Consider the following 21038-nt stretch of genomic DNA (forward strand, 5'->3'; position numbering starts at 1 on the left):
TAATTATCAAAATGTTGAATTTTATGTATATGGTAAATGATAACCTTGCAAAAATTAGTAAGCTGATCATAGTTTGAAATGATGCCTATAAGGGTCTTACTACTTTAAGCGCTTTTCATCATGTGAGATTTATTTTGAAATATAATGGACCACATCACACGTACAGGCAAATATCATTTTTCCTCCGTTTATTTAAAGAAGTCTCGTGTTTGCCACTCCACAAATACTTAATATATGGAACACTGTTTGAACTAAATATTGAACTGAAAGTAGTTAATTTTTAAATAAAAGGTTCTGCACACAAGCTCCACCCGTATAAACCTTTAGAGAGTGAACGGAATTAGTATTAACGGAACAGATTCGATATGAGTGATCGTCGCTTGCTAAGGTTAGATTTTGTTTGTGTGCATTTCTGTTAAGATGTCTTATATGAACCATGGATAAATTCATCAGGTAATATCAATTTAAATGGATCTATTTCTCATATTTTTCAGAAAATTTCCCGCTAGGGTGGTATCGCTATTTATTTCATTTACAAAACTGTATTCAAATTGTTTCAAAACATTACGATAATATTATTTGGCTTAAATAAGACCACATATTCTTTATTATTAACATGGATATGAATAGATGTTCAGCTGATGTATGGGGTGATGTTTCACCTGTGTATAATACTTTAAATGAGGACTTTTAAGAAATGTTAGAAAATGATATTACTTATTATTCTGAATATGGTAAAGAAACTGGTGACTTATAAGTGGAATCGAAATGTGATTTCATCGTACATGATAATTTTAACAATGAATATGACGATGCTGATTATGCTCCTCACCATACCTCTGTGGTGTGATCCCACTTTCCCAACCGCTAATGTTTTCTATAGAAATTGAGGTAGGGGTTTGGGGATGTATTGTTTGTTGTAATAATACAGTTGATTGGCGAAAAATTGCCATACTGTGCTGAAAAAGTTGCGTTCCTAATTTTGTGAAAGGGGTTCTTAAATTTCATAAAATAACACAAATATAGAGCTGATTTGTATTTGCAATTCACAATAGTGCATAAAATTTAAAGTACAAAAATGTACTTTAATTTGAAGAAAACTTACAAATAACAAATAATTTGGATTAAATGATAAATGTTAGGGTCTTTTTCGATAGGGTACATAATAGCCATGGAATTTCATTGCTTGGTCTTTGTTAATCTTCATGCATGCGTATTTTTAATAGTAGAATTGGTAATGGCTGTTAACAAACCTTTTATTCTCATTACGGATCTTCCGTCATTGTTTACGTATGGAGTCATGAATGTACCTTTTCATAGATATCTGGGTTTACTATCGGCGGTTTTTATGAATGCAATGATCATGCTCCTCTATATATTTCATTGTATTGAAAGAATTTCTCACCCAGTAATGAGACATGCAACGATGTTAAATATAAATGGAAAACTACTTTACGTTATCAATTTTTTTAAGCTGAAATGTTTTGATAGTATATTGACCACCTTTGTCTCACACATGTCGGAACGAGTGTGTTTATTAAAGCCTTGGATCATTTGTACATAATGTTGAGTTCTATTGATACACTGCGAAATGGGGAAATCGCAAATTTAAGCAAAACATTCCTATAGTGAAAATAATGAAAACTACGAATTAAATGACAATGAACTAGAGACACAAACATATAACCACCGTATATAAGACTTAATTAAATTCAGTGCTGCTAAAAGAAGATGTTCTTATCCGTATAACGCTTTTAATGTTTCAAATTGATATTCAAGTACACCAAAGACACTTTTGTTTACAAATATGAAAAGGATAAGTTCAAATTGTTTTCGAAATTTTGTCTTGACTTAGCGCACTTGCAGTAGCTTGGTACTCTAGTTCGTATGTCAATTTGGTTTGTGGTCACATTGAAAGCCTAACAAATATACCTATATATAGTGTATTAGAATTATATAATATGAAGAGAAACAAAATATCCATTATTACAAATAAATCATCTATATTGTTCCATCCAGTTATCAATTATTAATCTGTTCAATGAATGCAACTATTGGCATTTTAATAATGACCGTACGAGTCAACCACTTTCTCAAACTCAATATAGGTTTGGAATTTTAGGTACTCTGATATGATGTTTTACATTTACGCCGAAATATCACCATTATGAAAGTCATAGATGAAATACTGAGCTATATGTTTTAGTAAGGTACTTAATCGCCAATTATGATACTTGATATGCAATACGGTGAACTTTGAACTCGCTTGTGGACTCTTTAAACTCTGAAACAAACATTTCTCATATTGTTTAAAAAATCGTATCGAATGTTAAAAACTGGTTAGTATATGAACATTCTAATAAAAGTCAATACTTTGCAGGTGGTTGCCTGCCGTTTGCATATTGCTCTCCTCTGTGCATGCCTACCCAAGTCTTCAAATAAAAATCCCGAATGGTGACAGCGTACCTCATCCATGTGACTCCTCTCGAATATGGGATGGGGTCGGGCACGAGAATCAGGCGGGTGGAGGGGCTAGAAACCCCTTTGGAAGGGACTTTGATGCAAACGGGAAGGTATATATTAATATGTATAATACTTACAAACTTAGGTTAGTCTGAGCTAGGATTATTTACACCATCACAATGAAGCCTCTCTTATGTAAATGTTTATATTGAAAAGACAAAATAACCTTTTAACTAGTGGATTTTCCGAGTACTCCAATTTATTCCACGACAAAAACACACACTATTGTGTAACATAACATAATGCGTCACTACTCAACCTCGCACATGTGCCACCATTACAGCATTTGATATACTATATCCCTGAAAGTTCTTTCTTTGTTTATATTCGTATAGGTTTGGGACTCTACAATCTGCAGAATGGATTCAGATGGAGATGGACGGACGAACGGAGAAGAACTGGGAGATCCTGACTGTATATGGAGCCAAGGACAGGCTCCAGCAGTCACTTTCGGTCTTTCACACCCAGGTAAAACCTCAGGGACGGTACCCTATAATAACAAGTGATAAGTTTTTCACGGTTTAATTTGTTTTGTTTTGTTCTTTTATTTGAAACCAATTTGTTGGAATGACATTACATCACAGCGATATTCGCAAGTCAATATCGTCCTATTTTAAATTTAGTGTAATTATCAAAATATATTTTTTCAATGCTTATAAAAAAATAATAACAAAAAGATGACGTATTTGACTATAAAAATCATGAAACAATCTAAGAACAGTTTTATGTCTGTTTCTGCTGTTGGTTTTTGAATGTGTATTCCTACATTAATTGTTAAAATTAGAAACTTATATGCTTCTTGTTTCTTGAGGCTCACCCTGTACATAAAGTTGTTATTATCTTCAGGTGTATGTGAGCCATTGGGTAGTAGCACGTGTGCAGGGAGAAACTCGTTTGTAGACTGTGGAAATACCTGAGAGTTTGATTGCCCCCCCATACACGCAGACGGTAGAGTTTAGTTGTTGTTTCCACCAGGGGTATGTGAGTCTATAGATGTAGCACATGTGCGGGGAGTAACTGGCTTGTATAATGTAGATTTTTATTTTGATCAATATGCATTTTACGGATATTACATTTTGAAATCATATGAACAATCAACCAATAAATAACACCTCTCTAATAAGATTTTACAGCTGCCAACTATTTTTTAAGGAATGACTTGCGGGATTAATGTCATTATCGGGCTATAACGCCAATTTGGCATAATAAAGTGTGTGGACCCAATGCGTACTTTAACCAGTCCAACTGCGTTTATATCTCAGATAATGACATCAACTTCACAATTCATTACTTATATTTACACTTAAAGTTCATTATTCTGTTCAAAAATTGCAAAAAAACTCATTTCAATTTAACAAGTTTTAAATAGAACGACAAACGTAGCCGGAAACAGACTATCAAATGACGTCACAATAACGCAGGAATAAGTCATCACTTCAAATCACTTTTAATGGTAAACTTGAAACACCAATGACAACAATACATTTAACATATCATAGATCTTAACTCTCTAACAAGTTGAGTTAAGTTCTTCGAGGTTTGCTGACACAAAACAAACAATAACAAGATAAATATGTTTTTAATTTACATTCATATTGTTATTCGATGACTCATGATCCGAACATATCCGAAGATGTTGCGTTCATCGGATGATAATCCCAATAGCCGAAATAAAGTTCATTTAAGGAATAGAAGTTGAAGTGTATAAAGTTGAAATAGAGGTATGCAAATGCAATATAGATTAAGTCTTTAAGATGCATCGACATGTTACAAATTGCAAAACAAAAACATTTATTGTTTAGACACCGTCAAAATGGACATACGTTTCCCGGAAACGCCAGTCCCTGCCCAGGAAACCACATACATGTGTATGGCCTTTGAGCTTCCATCTGATAAGCCCTACCATCTGATCGCCTCTAACCCAATCATCGACAACAGGGAGGTCATGCACCACATCATCGTCTACGGATGTTCTGGAATGGGTAATTATTGTTATTCCTAAATGCTTTCCATACAGGACCAAAACATTCTAACGTGCCTATTCATTGGCATTGATTTCTTATTTTTTACATGTATACAAATATAAATAATCATCATTTTTATAAACGTTTTATTTTTTGCAATCTATGCAAGTGAAATTAGAAGAAAGTTGTATTGGGCTGCAGTTAATACTTTGATAAAACCCATGCTTACGATCTGAAAAACATACCATTATTTTGAGTACAGAATAGCCGTAGCTAAATCAGTAGTCTGTGGTAATTCAGTCAAACATTACGAGGTCTGTTTAAGAGTGAATGAGGTTTGTTTGTCAATGTTAAATAACTTCTTTGATGGCTAACGCCTTTACATATTGATCCAGGTGGGGTCAGCTTATGATCGGTGGAAAATCAAACAGTGCATTTCAAAATTATCTTAATATTGAATTACATTTCGCAGTGGGTACAAATACTAGTTTTATATTATGTTTACCTCTTTGCGAACAAAATCTTAATACGTGACATAATATAAAATGATGTATCTAGCTTTGGTTGTATCATGTGTCCATGAATAGATTTCACGTGACTCATATTTAAAGATTATTAAATATCTTTGATTTGATTTCGTGCTCTAACCTCCATTTACCTTTAATAATCAAAATGATATTAAACTATCTACGCAATAAAATAAACCATTCTTTTAAAAAAGAAGTATTGTACAGCTGAATTCAAGTTATAATGGGAGAGTTCTATTCTCATTGTCAGGGGAGATCACTGCGTAGGAAATTATGAAACTCCTTCTTGCCTCTCTTTGTAGCGTTTTAAATGCTACGGAGTTGCTAACTCACTAACTTGTTATTCACTCATTTCAGTTCCTTTCACTAGACTTATAGTGACAATGAGATAAGTTACTCATTGATAGGACACTTAATCGGATTACGTTCACCTTCGATAAATACATTCTTTATTTAGCAAAATTATTTAATCAAAGTCAAGGACTAGCTTATAAATTAAGAATAGTTGTATCTGGATGGTTGGGCGCGATTCCAGTTTTCCTTGTATCCCTCCCAATTATCGGGGAACGCGTTAGTATAAGGTTATAATTCAGGCACTCAATTCGCGATTACTTACCATAGAGGCTTCAAACCTCAAACAGCATAAAAATCGCTTTCTCAGAACGTTATTCAATGAATCACTTAAAATATTGATCACCTTTTTTTTCATTACTTAAAGGTAAAGGAGCATGTCGGGGCAGAAGCCATTAACCTAGGTCAATTATTTACAAACCTTAAGTTTTAAAAAACATAAGAAGTATATTGCCAACATATATATTACAGACACAGCACCAAGAGAGCTCAACAAACCATGGAATTGTCAGGGTGAAATGCAATCATGTCAGGAGATGATAAGTTTATGGGCAGCAGGTAGCCCTGGGATATGTTTCAATGAAGACATGGGATTCCAGGTTGCTGGAGAAGAGGGACTGAAGTATGCTGTGATGGCGGTATGGTGTTTTACTGCCAACGTATTGTATTATCAGCGAGAAAACAATATCTAGGGTCTAGCTAGAATCTGATCATATCATTCATATCCGTAAGTGTATTTATTACGTGTGATCAAGTACAGCAATGACAATTGAGGGATACATGACAACTTCGTAGCTAGGGGACTACGGAACAGAGCATAGATGTACCCTTGCTATCAATTAAACCGAAACTGATATTTTTATTGTAATTATAACTGTTATGTATTATTATTGTATTGTCTACATAAACCTTCCCCAACAAGCAAGTAGCCAGACGTTTGAAATCATGATGAACATTTTTTTATTTATCATGTCTCATTTCATTTAATTGATGGTGACTTACTATAACGCCCAATTACATGTTAAGAAATGGAATCAAACAACATGGGTTATACGGGATAACTCAAAACATAACATATAAACTGATTAATTAATTTAATATCGTACATAGCTACATGATAAAAAGAACCCTTATAATGATTATTGTTTTGAGTTTTATGGCTACTACGTGCATGCAGGCGATTGTAGCATTTATATGAAAACAAAAACTGTCTCAATACCAGATATGAAATATATCTCAAACTCACTAGAACCACATCTACACCATTAAACGTACAGTTATCTACAATAAGATTTGAATGAAACAACTCCCATCAAATTGATACATATATTCCCATTTCAGTTTCATTGGAACAACCCCTCCCTCGTCGACAGTTATACAGATAGTTCTGGCTACGAACTTTACCTCACTCCAAATCTCCGCCCTTACAATGCTGGTGTGTTAATGATTGGTCAGAGTGACATCGCCATTCCGCCGGGTAAAATGGGACACGTGGAAGAGGGCACCTGTCCTGGCAAATGTACCAATCAGATCATGACGGGAGATATACAGGTCACATTGGCTATTAACCACATGCATACGATGGGTAAGTATACCATTTGTTTGTCCACTTTTCTGTTAAGAACTATCGTATTTGGTATATAAATTTCTTCCAATGTATAACGAAACTTCTTTTGAACATTTAAAAAGCTGATTTTTGAATTTGGTCGTCGAGTACTCAAAGAAGTATAAACCTCATTACCTTTATGTTGAAACTGGCTCATTTTAAACGTTAATGTAAAAGTATTAAACAAATATAGCACGATTGATAAGTCGTTGGTCAAGTGTGAGGTTAAGCGTTCACTGTTAATAGTTGTTCATTGAAACAGCTTTGTTTTAATGCTCTTAAAGCTTGTTTGGTTTGTAATCAAACATAATTTGAAGAACTTGACGTCTATAATAAGGTTTGTTTTACTTCAGGAAAGGCCCAAATCACAGAGCTGAATCGAAATGGACGGCGTATACAGTACCTAGCAAAAGATGACCACTATGACTACAACAGTCCTGTGTTTTATGAGTGAGTTCAATGCGTACAGGTTTATTTAAAAATACGTTGTTTTTAATACGAATCTTAGCCTAGCGTTCCCGATGGAATATTAAACTTTGAAGATGAAAACAGTCTTCTTTCTTTTTCAAAATATTCTGATATTTATCATAAACGATATTCGTAGATTTGGATTACATATCTAGACAATCGTTGATACGGCGAGATTGCTCTCACATCAATAGTTGCCCTGGACCTCACCCCAAAAGAACAGAAGTACTGTTTTTTTTCTCCCGAAAAACCTACCTATTTAAATGCGATTTATTTATACTATGGTGTATGTGATAAATGACATAAGTATATATAATCTGTCAAGAGTCCTTATATAATTCACAACTATATTCAACACGTTCAAGAAATGTGTTAGAAAGCCTACCTTCGCTTAGCTCCGATAAAAAATATAAAACGATCACCTGTGTACATGTGTTACCTGCGCTGTTGATGAGCTGAAAATCACAAACTGACTAAGCAATGCCATTTCCCGAGCTATATGCATTGCAGGAAAGTAGTACCCGGATTGTTTTATACCGAAATATATACGGTCGTTTTAGTTCCGTACTGAGATGATATCCAGTAAGAATCACAACATAAACACAAATCTTATAACAAAGTTTTCTTTATCATTTTCCTCATAAATGATGACGTCACACCCGGTTATTCGACGTCATAGTTTGCTTTATCTTGTGACGTCATTTTATATTAAATGCAGAAAGAGACGAACGTTTTAAAGTTTTAAGTCTTCCTCTGATGATTTCAATAGAAACGAATTACTTTATACTAATAAATGTTAATCATAAAAACAAAATTAGAATGGAACTTGCAAATATTACCAATGGTTGTTTCAAGTTACAATGTTTACAAACATATGGAGTAAGATTGTTATATTAAACTTGAAACAAGGCTATATAGCATGTGTTCGAACGCAGTACCAATATATCCTATTTTTACAGATACGAGGATCCTATAACCGTTCGACCAGGAGACGAACTCCACACAACATGTGTATGGCAATCGCTTGACAAAACAAAAACAGTCAACTATGGCGAAGGGACGCAAGAAGAAATGTGTTTTGCTTTCCTTATTTACTACCCTAAGGAAAACTTTCGGTCAGAATGTGAGTAGTGTGTGTTGACAGACAGTTTACAATTAGCTCAATAGGTCCATACTTACGCTATGGTGCGTTTGTAGTCTTTTGCTTCATATTCCTGTCAACAATATCAGAAGTATCTTTTTGACTGCTGAGCTTGTCCTTGCTATTGACAGTTCATATTTTTGTTAGGAATTTAGATGAAACTAATTCTCTTTTCATATTCGTCACTTCTATGCACGAAGCCAAAGGTGTCCGTTTGTAATTTGATTTTTATCCAAGCTGCCGTAAACAATATCAAAGTAGATATTTGGGTTACACGATTTTCTTATCTTATTATGAATTCTCTCTTGACAAAAGAGTTAACATGAATGGTTTGATGTTTAAAACATTTCGAATATGAGCATAATTCTACATCCAATGTATATTAGTCGGGCGCATAATAACATGCTGGTGCTCGTTTTCAAAGCCTTTCAGAATGTCGCCAGTACTTTTAAATCAAAATTTGGATTCGAATGTGACTAATACCAGCTTCCAACTGTATTCCATATTAACATAAATTAATTAGAAAGATGTAGCTTCCTGTATTTATTTCAGCGTGTGTATCAATAAAGGGACTTGATCATTGTGAAATGTGGATGAACGGAAGAGTCAGGAGAGGGTGTGATTTTGATAAAATTTTCAACCCAGTGTAAGTAATTAATTGAACTAACATACGTTAGGATAGCATGCCGTCCCTCGTATACACATACATATTGATACTATTTTGAAGTTTTCTATCAGTATGGAAAAAAATATGTAAATAGTTTGTCAAAGAGAAAATAATGCATGAATTCCTAAAGCATCACTTGGTGTTTGCTTCCTACTGTAAACGCAATCCGACATTGTTATTTTTAAATTGCAAAGCTTATGCTGCGCTAGTTAACTTTACACGTTTTGCACAGAGTGTGATATTTTCATCTTTCTTAACATACGACATTAAATTCTTTTAATATTTTCAACTTTCTTAGCGTATCAAATCAATTGGTTCAAAATACAAATACAAAGACCTTTACAACACATAAAAACGTTGTTTATTTTAGCTTAAACATCTTAGACGAATAACCAGTGCTGAATTATTTAAAATTTAACAGATTAACTTTTCATTTTTATAATGAAAGTGAGAAATTACTTGGACACCAAATACCAATCTTGGGGCGGATTCTTGAAAGAAACGAAATCAGAAGCTCCCGTCTTTCATTTTCAAACACAATGTCAATGTTTAAATATTCAAACGTAGTCATGGATGTCAAAATGTTGAAATACTCTAATCATTCAGACATGATAACCTAATACAAGGTATTATCCTTTTAATTACAGAGACCCCGACACTGTGGCCATGAACGAAGCAGTCTCAGAAAAATGCACACCATTTGTTTGCCGGGAGGAATGTCTTGATTACGTTAGAACCCTTAAGCAACATCCCTGTTTCATCGGTGACGTAGGAGACTTGTTGAGAACTTGGTACTTAAGGGATGAATCCACAAGGAACGAAGTAATATCCTTCTTTGCTGCAATTGATTCGTGCGATATGGAGTTGTGGGAGGAAAGATACCGACCGAATGGAAACATTGATGGATCCATATCTTCTGCCGAGAACCGCCTGGCCTCGACGCATTTTATATTCGCAGTTGCTGCCCTTTCATTGTTATTTTGATGATGTTTTGTGTATATATTATTCCGAGAAAGCTTACTGATTACGTAATTTTAATAACGCAACAGTACATAAATATCACCACGATTACACGTTATTATACAAAATTTGGCAATGAATGTAGATGAAAAAAATAAGGATATTGATTGGTTATGCTGCGTATCATTGTGAACACATTACATATTGCAGTATTATTTGGTAGCGTATATTCGTCCTGAATTTTAGAAACATCATTCAGGCGTCAAAAGAAAATTATTATTTTTTGCTTTGTTAAATATATGTACATGTATGCTTTCCATACAGCAAGAGGATAGTAAAATATAGTATGATTTTTATTTGAACTCTTTATTCCAAACACTACCTTTCGTTTGCCTCCGTAAATGTAAATAAGTGTTGTAGCAATAAAAACTATTCAATTATGTCACAATTAAGAGTTGTATGAGATGACGTATATTATTCCGTTTTGACTGGTTGCTCAAATCTAAAAACTTTCAATCTATTTTAATTCAAGAGACAGATATATGTGCATTTGAAGTAGTCTTGGTTTAGCTTTTTTGCTTCAGGAATTCAGTTTCTGAACTATTATATTTGGGGTATTTAGAAACTTATTTCCTACCTAAACATATAACAAAATGTGTTTTTATTTGATGTAGTCAAATCAATCTATTTGTTTTGTGTAAAATTGGACTCCCATTTGTAGATTTGTTTGAACACATGTACTGTACCTTTTTCATTATTGACTTTATATTCAGTTTTCAGTGCAATTCCTACGTTCTGCAAAAAAATGCAATTTTATTTAAAAAAATCGTGTTTTGCTTTGGATATAAGAATGTTTTACTTTACATGCCTGCTATGTATTTCATAAAGTATTTGTATCTTTAGTACGAGTTTATACGGTATGTTATTAAGAGTCAACAATTCGAGCTGTGATTCAATTATTTCTGTTTCTTTAAATAAACGTTCTCCTTCAGCTTTCAGTATTATTTTCACATGAAGCATATGTTTTTTTAATAATATGATGGGAACGACATGCACACGTCCAATATTCAAATATTAAACAACGAATACTTTTAACGACACAATGCTAAGGCCTGCAAGAAATTAAAAAAGAGATACACGCCACAAAAATAGTAATGCGGTTGTATAGGTTCGTTTTTTATGGACCTTTAAAACAATTTCCACAGGGCACGTGTGTTTGCACCCTTGTTAAAGATTTGGTCTCTGAAATATACGTGCCCTTTTACCTGAATATATCAGTTGTATGGTCTGGTTCGATGTCACTTTTAATATCGTTATGTTTAAAATTATTTACTGTTAATAGAAATTTCATGTAGTCAGTGCGCTCGAATGACAGGTGTGTTTATTTTACATGGTCGGAAAAGACACAAAAAATAGTAAAGATGCAGCAGCCAACTGTCGCAAACTGTTGTATGTGGTTTTGGACAATTGGTCCATTTTTATCCAAAAGTTGCCAAAAGATAACCTGACGACAACTTGTCCCAGTTTTATTTAATTGATTGCTGATTTGTTCTATCCTTCATATTTGTGTCATAAGTACAGTATAAAGATCCGGAAAAATAATAATATATATATAGTTTGTCACCATTCACCAACAGCACACTTTTCTATAAAAATGCACCACCACAATGTCTCGGGTCCATGATTCCTCCACGTATCGGCTATATGACGTCATACAATCTCCGGAAATTAAATGCGCATGTTATTTATTCCGTCCATCAGCATTAACCTTGTTAAATGCCCTCTCCATCATTCAATTTACCAGCTTTGTCAGTTTTTAAACATATTCTTAGCAATAACAAGAAAAGCTTATTCAAGTCTTCCTTTAAACAAACGGTCGCATTCCGTAGGCAGCTGAATGGCAGATGATTGATATCGCTTTCATCTTGATTCTGACCAAATTGTAACCATTTATCAGGTTTCAAAAATCCTGTCCTTCATCATTCTTATGTTTATACCCTGTCTTCAAAATGTTCTTAATCATGCCTATTTCAATTGGAATGAGTTTTGTTCAAATCAATCAACAACAACATTTTTTACTAAAGCAAGGAATCATTCGACTATTTTAAATTACTGCAGGATTTATAAGAACATTTTGTTCTTTTCGCTAAACTAATAGGACTCAGTGCATTTACCCTTTCATGTAGGTTTAACTTACAATATCCTTTCTGCAGCTTGAATATTTCGCACTAATTATATATTAACCATTCACACACCTGTTTTAGTTTGAGTTTATTACCTTAACCTCGAATATTTAATGTGAATTGCTCTGTGTAGACTTTAAACATTCCCTGGTGTACCAACTGACCTGTATCTGGAGCATAATGCAAGGCTTGTATGGTAAAAAACAGCTCCTAACAGTATTGGCATGATTTTTCCTTTATTTCAGAGTGCTTTTGAAACTTTAATCGATTGTTTCTCGAGTTATGAACCAATCAGAGATATTCATTTATTATTTACTTATTTTGTTTCCAGTTAAATACAAATTGTACTAGAGTAAATAGGTTCGAATTTCCTTGTATTTTTGACTGTCTCTAGGCTTTTAATTGTGCCTTCCTGAATAAAGCACACGTCCAAATCAGACTGATCCCTAGACGGGCTATTAACATATTTATGTGTTTTAGACTCAATCCTAGTTGATCAAGTGTTTGTTCCTGATTAAAGATTTTTTTTATCCTGACCGGAAACACATTGTTAATTTTTCTTGAATATCTAAAAATTCTGATTCGTGGAAAAAATGACGTAGAAATGTACGTTTTTACATTTCACCAAAACGCGCGTGCGGCGTTGTTTACTGACGTCATAAAGCGCAGTAATTTTAAATCACTATTGACGTCAAATAGTTCCTCTAAAAAAGGCATAATTATATACTGTAATGTTATTGGCTATGCATATTTGCCAAACAGTTCTTAAATATTATAATATTCAAGATGAGTAATACAGCTAGTATATAAAACAATGCCTTCGTTTTGTTGTCAACAGAAACTTTAATTGGTCTTTACTGTACCCCCTACCTGCAATAAAAGTTGTGTTGTATACACCGGTCAGTGACTGTACAAAAGCACATGGTTATCGTGTATTGTACTTACGTTAATTCATCTTAATTATATCATTTCATTTAGTAATTTAGTCAACACTTTTTTTTCCTGCACCGGCTTTCTGAGGAAATCATGAAACACACAACATCAGTATCATTAAATTTGTAATTCAAGACATAGCCGACATTCATTAAATCAATCGTTTGGAGCACAAACTATATCCAAAGGATAAATCAACGAGCAGAAGAACCCGGCCTAGTTTCATTTATACAGTTTACTGAAAGAAACAATCTGTACAGCCCTACAAATTATACGATCATCGGATTTAGCGATTCTCTGCTTTTAGGAAGTTGTGAGTTGTAAGGAAAATATGACTTCTTAAAGGCTGTCTTCGATGTCATATACTACTGATCAGTATTTAAATTATAAAGATTATATCGCAAACGTGTTAGTAACGTGGTTGTTGTCCTCTTTTCACGTCTGGTTGGTGGTGATCTCCACCTGATCATTTGAGTCGTACGTCACCAGAACGGCCTCCTCCGGCTAAATTACAAAGTTGAGTGGGAAATTAAATAATGTATCTAACGAAAACGTATTTCATATATATTTTTATTATTAAACTTACGAATTATCAAACCAAAACGACAACACAAACCTGACTGTGCTCTGACTTCTTTTACAGACTCACACACGGTCAATATAATAGAAATCATCACGTTAGGTGTAGCAGACGTTGGCAGAGTGGAATATTGCCGTCTTGCACTGGAAATGATTAAGGACTAACTAATTATGCGATATGGAATGATGTGGATTTCTTTTGGGTACATGATAAAATTTATTCTTAGAATATAATAAAATGTATCCCAAACAAGTGAAATTTACTTAAATTAAATTATCGCGGTTAAAAATACCGGCACTTGTGACAATCGGGTTATATTTGAACTTATTGTCAGCTACTGTAAACGAAACAAATATTGTATGCGTTCCGGTATTTTTAGTTCAATATTTAGCTCAGACAGTGGTCCCTATAGCCAGGCTCAAATATCCTTCGTAATGCAAATGATGACTGTTTTTTGTTGAAACGTGACAGTCGAGCTGAAATAATAGGCCACATGATTGTGAGACATTCAAGTTAAAATCAAGGACACAAAACATTCGTTAACACCGTGAAATTTCAAAACACTCGCAACCTCCCTTCTACTCTTATTCACACGATATTGTATTTCAAGCGAAACCATTAAAAAGGGATATACAGAAAATTTGTTTATTTGTAAAATGATTTAATGGAGATGAAATTTTGCGCATAATAACTTGTCATATCTTTGAGAAAATCTGCCGATAGTACGGCAAGCCAAGGTTAATACACTATGATATTTGAGTGACAAAAGCTTAATAAGTTATACAATTAAAATAAATAATAAAACGCTTTTCATTAAAAAAGATTATCAATATTTTAAATGTTATAATTGTTTGCCTCAAGAAGATTCGTTAATGATACAGGTAACAAACTGTTTTAACTTGTACTTTACTTATATAATTAAGATAAATTAACGTAAGTACATTACACGATAACCTTGATGACTATTGTATAGTCACTGACCGGTGTATACAACACAACTTTTATTTGGAGTCTGGAGTCATTCTTTTGAAGTCTGGGGGTTAAACGATAGCGTAAAGAGTTCATTTGAAGTTTTGTAAAGAGATTCTAGGTGTAAGAACTCAAACACCGAGCAATTTTGTTTATGGAGAACTTGAAAGAACACCATTAGTCACTAAAAGAGTTGTAAGCGTTATGAAGTACTGGTTAAAAATTCAGTTTATTATTTAATTTGGACAGTGATACCTTTAGCAAGGCTAAACCTTCATTATGATGACAGTTCTGTTCATGCGTGACAAGTTAAAATCTGGAACGAAGAAATCAATAGTATAAAATGTGAAACTTCAAAATACTCGCAACTTCTCTAAAAACAGTATTAACCGTGTACTATACAACGCGATTGCTTTAAAGATTCTCCTTAATTAGCCTGTGGTCAGTGGACGAAGTAAAAGCGGAACGTACAGATTCAATATGGGTGACCGTCGCTTGCTAAGGTTAGATTTATTGTATTTATGACATCTTTGTTACTCTGTCTATTAGTTCATTATGATTAAAAAAGATATATGTACATTGTTTCTCCGTAACTGAAAAACGCGACGGCTTTTGAATTGTGATAAAATGTTTAGTAGTATTTTAATATACGACTTAAGAACAATTGACACCGCATTTTATAAATTTATAAACACAACAAGTAGATTTGAATCATATGCAATGATGATATATCGCAGTATATCGCAGATTTTGGTGCGTATACGTTGGTATTTTAATTTTTCGGGAGTAATTGCACTTTTACCTATAGTTAAGTTATGAAATACAAAGCTTGGAAATGTATTATGAAACCAAACACAAAATAACATAATAGTGATACTTATTTAAACCAAATACAAAGGAGGGCAAGAACATTATTTTACTGTCAGGAGATCTTAGAATTGCATAATACAAGTATCTGCCCCTGTGTTTAATTAAGGGTAACAGATGCCCACGTTAGCAAATTGTTGATTGTGTATCCAAGTTGTATCGCAGCGCATACACCGCAATCGGGGGCCAAAATTGCAAACGTTGGCCGAAAGACCTATAGTCAATAGCCTTAACTAGCTCGTCAACTTGTAGTAGGTTTCAAGTACATTGAGTGCCTATATATTGTCCATATACAGTAAAATGCTGTCTTTAATTAGTGTGTAACTTAAAGATGCACTCTTACTCACCAAAAAGATTTACCACAATTAATAAGTTTTGTTTTAATATTCCAAAATGGATGAATAAATGTCGAAAACAATGGTTCTTATGAAGGATACCGAGCTTAATTAAAATGAAATGAGCATAAAACACGGTATTTTTACCGTATGAGACTACTGTAGACCACAGTAAATCATTTTGCGTTCACTAATCATTTAATATTTTTGCGCTTTCTATTATTAAATACAGGGTTACATTCTTTTTATCAGTAATAATATTTTCCATATATCATTATTTAGTAAGTAATTGAAGGTTTATCAGTCAAAATTTATGTTTGTTACACATGTGAATGTATAGCTTTTTGAATAAGAGTGTCACTCGATTAACTACCAACTATATCTTAAAGCTGCACTCTCATTGATTGAACGTTTTGACAACTTTTTTTATTATTTGACTTGGAACGAGCATTTTCTTTGCAAAATCAATGGAAACCGGTGATACAAGACTGCTGACAAAAATTAGATCACAGATTTTTATATTTAAATTTTATGCATTTTTCTTAAACCATTAGTAACGGTCTAACCCATACAACATTAATTTTTGAACGGAAATATGAATATACGATCTGATTTTTGTCAACACTCTTATATCATTGGTTTGCAGATATTTACGCAATAGTTTGCTCTTTCTAGTACAAAAAGTAAAAAAAAAATGTTGACAAAACGTGCAATCCACGAGAGTGCATCTTTAAAGGCAATATACATATGAATACATCGTCTGATGAAAGACACCATAAGTTATATTTGATATCGTTTAAATTAGGCATTATGATGTTACTTGACATGATTGATTGAATTTCTCATTATTTCATACCATGCATTTCTCTAAATTGTATACCTGACCAAATATCTGTTGTTATTTACGTCCGTATTTGTTCCATATGTCACTGAAAAGAGAAAATAAACAATTAACCGATTTTTTTCGTATTTAAAATTGATATTTACAGACCAAAGAAGATTTTTTTGTTTACAAATATTCATAAGATTTGTTCAAATTCAAATAGCTTTACAAAAATTGCGTATATATCGTTCCTTAATTTCGTCTAAAAAGTTGAACGTGCGTGACGTAGTGATTTTAACATGGATAACTATTTTCGATGGTTCGGAACCCGGAGGGGCAACTTGTTTTACAACTTAACGATCGAATTTAGGCTAGAAACTGTTAAAAAGCCTTGTCACAATGATAACCGCACAAGCATTTGTTAGCGAACTCTTACCTAAGTTCGATTCCCGTTGTTGATATTTATGAAAAATGTCTGATGTCACAGAATGGCGTACAAGTGGGTCTTTTCCGAGTATTCCGGTTTTAAACACAGCACAAAACCATCATATCGCTACCCGATTTTCCACAGAACACAAGACCAACCTATCGCTCCTGTTTCCCCAAACAACACAAGACCAACCTATCGCTCATGTTTTCCCATACAGCACAAGACCAACCTATCGCTCCCGATTTTCCTCAAAACACAAGACGACCATTTCGCTCCCGATTTCCAAACAAAACAAGACCAACCTATCGCTCGCCATTTCTAAGACATCAAAAGACCAACATATCGCTCCCGATTTCGTACACAAAACAAGACCATCCTATCGCTCCCGATTTCCTACACATCACAAGACCAACATATCGTTCATGATTTCCCACACAACACAAGACCACCCTATCGCTCCCAATTTCAAACACATCAGAAGACCACCCTATCGCTCCCCGTTTCCCAAACACAACAAGACCAACCTATCGCTCCAGATTTCGATACACAACAAGACCACCTCATCGCTCATGCTTTACCACACAACACAAGAACACCCTATCGCTCCCGATTTCCCACACAACACACGACCATCCTATCGCTCATGATTTACCACACACAACAAGACCACCCTATCGCTCATGATTTACCCCACACAACAAGACAACCCTATCGCTCATGCTTTACCACACAACACAAGACCACCCTATCGCTCCCGATTTCCCACACAACACAATACCACCCTATCGCTCCCGATTTCCCACACAACACACGACCATCCTATCGCTCATGATTTACCACACAAAACAAGACCACCCTTTCTCCCACCTCAGATAAGTAGATCCATTAAATTAACCGTGCTAGAAATTCTTATCTTGCCCACGGGCGAAGGTAAAATGCCCGTATGGAACTTCTTTTTATGGTCACCACATTGTAATTACCTCCCTTGTTGAAGACTGTTGTCTGTAGCGCATCATAGAAACCTTGTCTTGTGGCAATATTTAGAACGCTAGTTAATTATTTCTCGCTTCGAATGTCACCAGAAAACAGTTTTCACGCACCTTTCAAGAAATAATGCTTCACTCTTCTTAGAACTATTTAAAGACCAATCAGACCAGTTACATACTCTGAATCACTGCGCGAATATCCATGACAACCACGAATTATCGCATATCCGTACGCAATTATTGTCACTAAGAACAAAATAGTTCCAGCAAAAAAGTACATTTTAACTTAATTTTGTTTAATTGAGGTGGGAGAAAAAGCATCTACCATAGCCGCTCGTGTAAGAAAGGTTCATTCCGACCCTCGAGCAGTGTGTTTTGCGGAAACTCGGTAAACCTCGTTTCCGCAAAACACCCTACGCTCGGGTCGGAATGAACCTATCTTACACTCTCGGCCATGGGAGATACTTATAATCGCTCCCGATTTCCCACACAACACAAGACCACCCTATCGCTCCCGATTTCCCACACAACACAAGACCACCCTATCGCTTCCGATTTCCCACACAACACAAGTCCACCTTATCGCTCCCGATTTCCCACACAACACATGACCATCATATCGCTCCCAATTCCCCCACAAAACAATACCACCCTATGTTGTAATGACTTATCTTATGGAAGTTGTTAAACGAATAAGTTTAAGCTAAAAGCTTAACACCATTATTAATCAGTCGATTGAATCAGAGTGTGAACTGCATGAACAGGAAACCAATTCAGAATTGAATTAAATGTAAAGATTATTAAAGTTAGAACGTTAACAAAATCGGAAAAATAACTTGTCAATGACCACTACAAATAGCAACTTACTCGAGTCACTTACTTACCAAATATTGTACAACCATTTTTCCGTATTCCATGCTTGAGTTGGCAGACTGCAGTCTCAAACGGGCAATTTCAAAGTTTAAAAAGTCACTTTCAAAATAATACTACAAAAACTACATGCCACTAGGCCGCTAGAACTTCACGTCGCTTATCCGCTATGCCATAAACTTCACACAACTAGGCCACAAACTTCACGCCGCTAGGCCGCTAACTTCATGTCGCTAGGCACTCACTAGGCCACTAGGCTGCTAAATTCACGTCGCTAGGACGCTAGAGCGCTAACTTCACATCGCTATGCCGCTAACTGCACGTTGATAGGCCGCTAGGCTGCTAACTTCACGTCGCTAGGCCGCTAACTTCACGTCGCTAGGCCGCTAACTTCACGTCGCTAGGCCGCTTACTTCACGTCGGTAGGCCGCTAGGTCGTTTACTTCACGTCGCTAGGCTGCTAACTTCACGTCGCTAGGCTACTAACTTCACGTCGCTAGGCCGCTAGGTCGCTTACTTTACGTCGCTAGGCCGCTAACTTCACGTCACTAGGCCGCTAACTTCACGTCGCTAGGCCGCTAACCTCACGTCGCTAGGCCGCTAACTTCACGTCGCTAGGCCGCTAGGTCGCTTACTTCACGTCGCTAGGCCGCTAACTTCACGTCGCTAGGCCGCTTTGTCGTTTACTTAACGTCGTTAGGCCGCTAGGTCGCTTACTTCACGTCGCTAGGCCGCTAACTTCACGTCGCTAGGCCGCTAGGTCGCTTACTTCACGTCGCTAGGCCGCTAACTTCACGTCTCTAGGCCGCTAACTTCACGTACATATCATTGGAACCAATGCTTAGTGGTCTCTTCTTCATTTTTATAAGGCTTGCGTGTTCATGGTCCAAATATCATTTAAACTTCTTTGAAATATTTCTTTTTTACGTTTTTTGTATTCACTAGATATATGTATTATCAAACTGTTAAAGTACCGATGCATTGTGATGACTACGATTGTGGCAATCATGCAACGTTTGTAGGGACACTTTTGGAACGATTTTTTCCAATGACATAGTTTTGTTTTATTCAATATTAATTGAAAAATACCCGTATGAAACTGCATACCGTTTGGAGAATATTAAGTTGTCAAATCGAACCTTAGCGTATATATATTACGCTCAAAAATGTTATTAAATCCTTGTTTATATAATATTGTACATTTGTTTCAAGTATTTTAAAATAATAAAAAAACAATAAAAAATCAGGATGATAAATCAGTAATCGACTCTGAACTTTCGTGAAAAGAAACAGAAAACGCTTCTCCAGTCCAAAAACAGTCAACTTGTTGCTTTATCGTTAAATCAGCACATAAAGGTTACGTCCTTAAATTATTCAATTATTTACACAAGGACTTTGGTTTTTATTACTTCTTACTTTACATAATTATAAGTCTTATGCCTTTTTGATGACAAAGCGCTATCGCTGGTTTCACAGTTTGTTTCACAATATTTTGCACAATTCCCATGGGTCAAAATCAAGTGTACTTTCGTATAAGCACGTTAAAGGTAACAATAAAGGACTATACATTAATATGTCTACTTCACAGAACATACGCAATTAAATTTAACCATAATGATTGACATTTGCATGGTCAGATAAAATCTGCAAACTTGTCGATAGACAGAATAAGTACCCTTTTTAAAACACTGAAGAATGTGGTGTTTTGGTAGAAAACGCAGCGACATGATCAGATGATAAAGTACCATTTCGAATGACATTGCAGACGATTACATTATCTGTATTTTTTATAGTTTATTATTATATGCGTTTCTGTGGTTTATATAGATTTAACAGAGAAATAAAAGTGATATGT

General features: G+C 34.8%; 2 pseudogenes; both read left to right on the plus strand.

Annotated features, from left to right (window-relative positions):
* The first annotated feature begins 213 nt into the window (after window positions 1-213).
* LOC128222723 (DBH-like monooxygenase protein 1 homolog) lies at window positions 214-11199 on the plus strand (annotated as a pseudogene).
* Window positions 11200-15221: 4022 nt separating this feature from the next.
* Window positions 15222-21038, plus strand: part of LOC128222687 (dopamine beta-hydroxylase-like) — a 34181-nt pseudogene continuing 28364 nt past the window's right edge.

The sequence above is a fragment of the Mya arenaria genome, chromosome 17 (assembly GCF_026914265.1).
Source record: "Mya arenaria isolate MELC-2E11 chromosome 17, ASM2691426v1".
Classification (NCBI taxonomy): Eukaryota; Metazoa; Mollusca; class Bivalvia; order Myida; family Myidae; genus Mya; species Mya arenaria.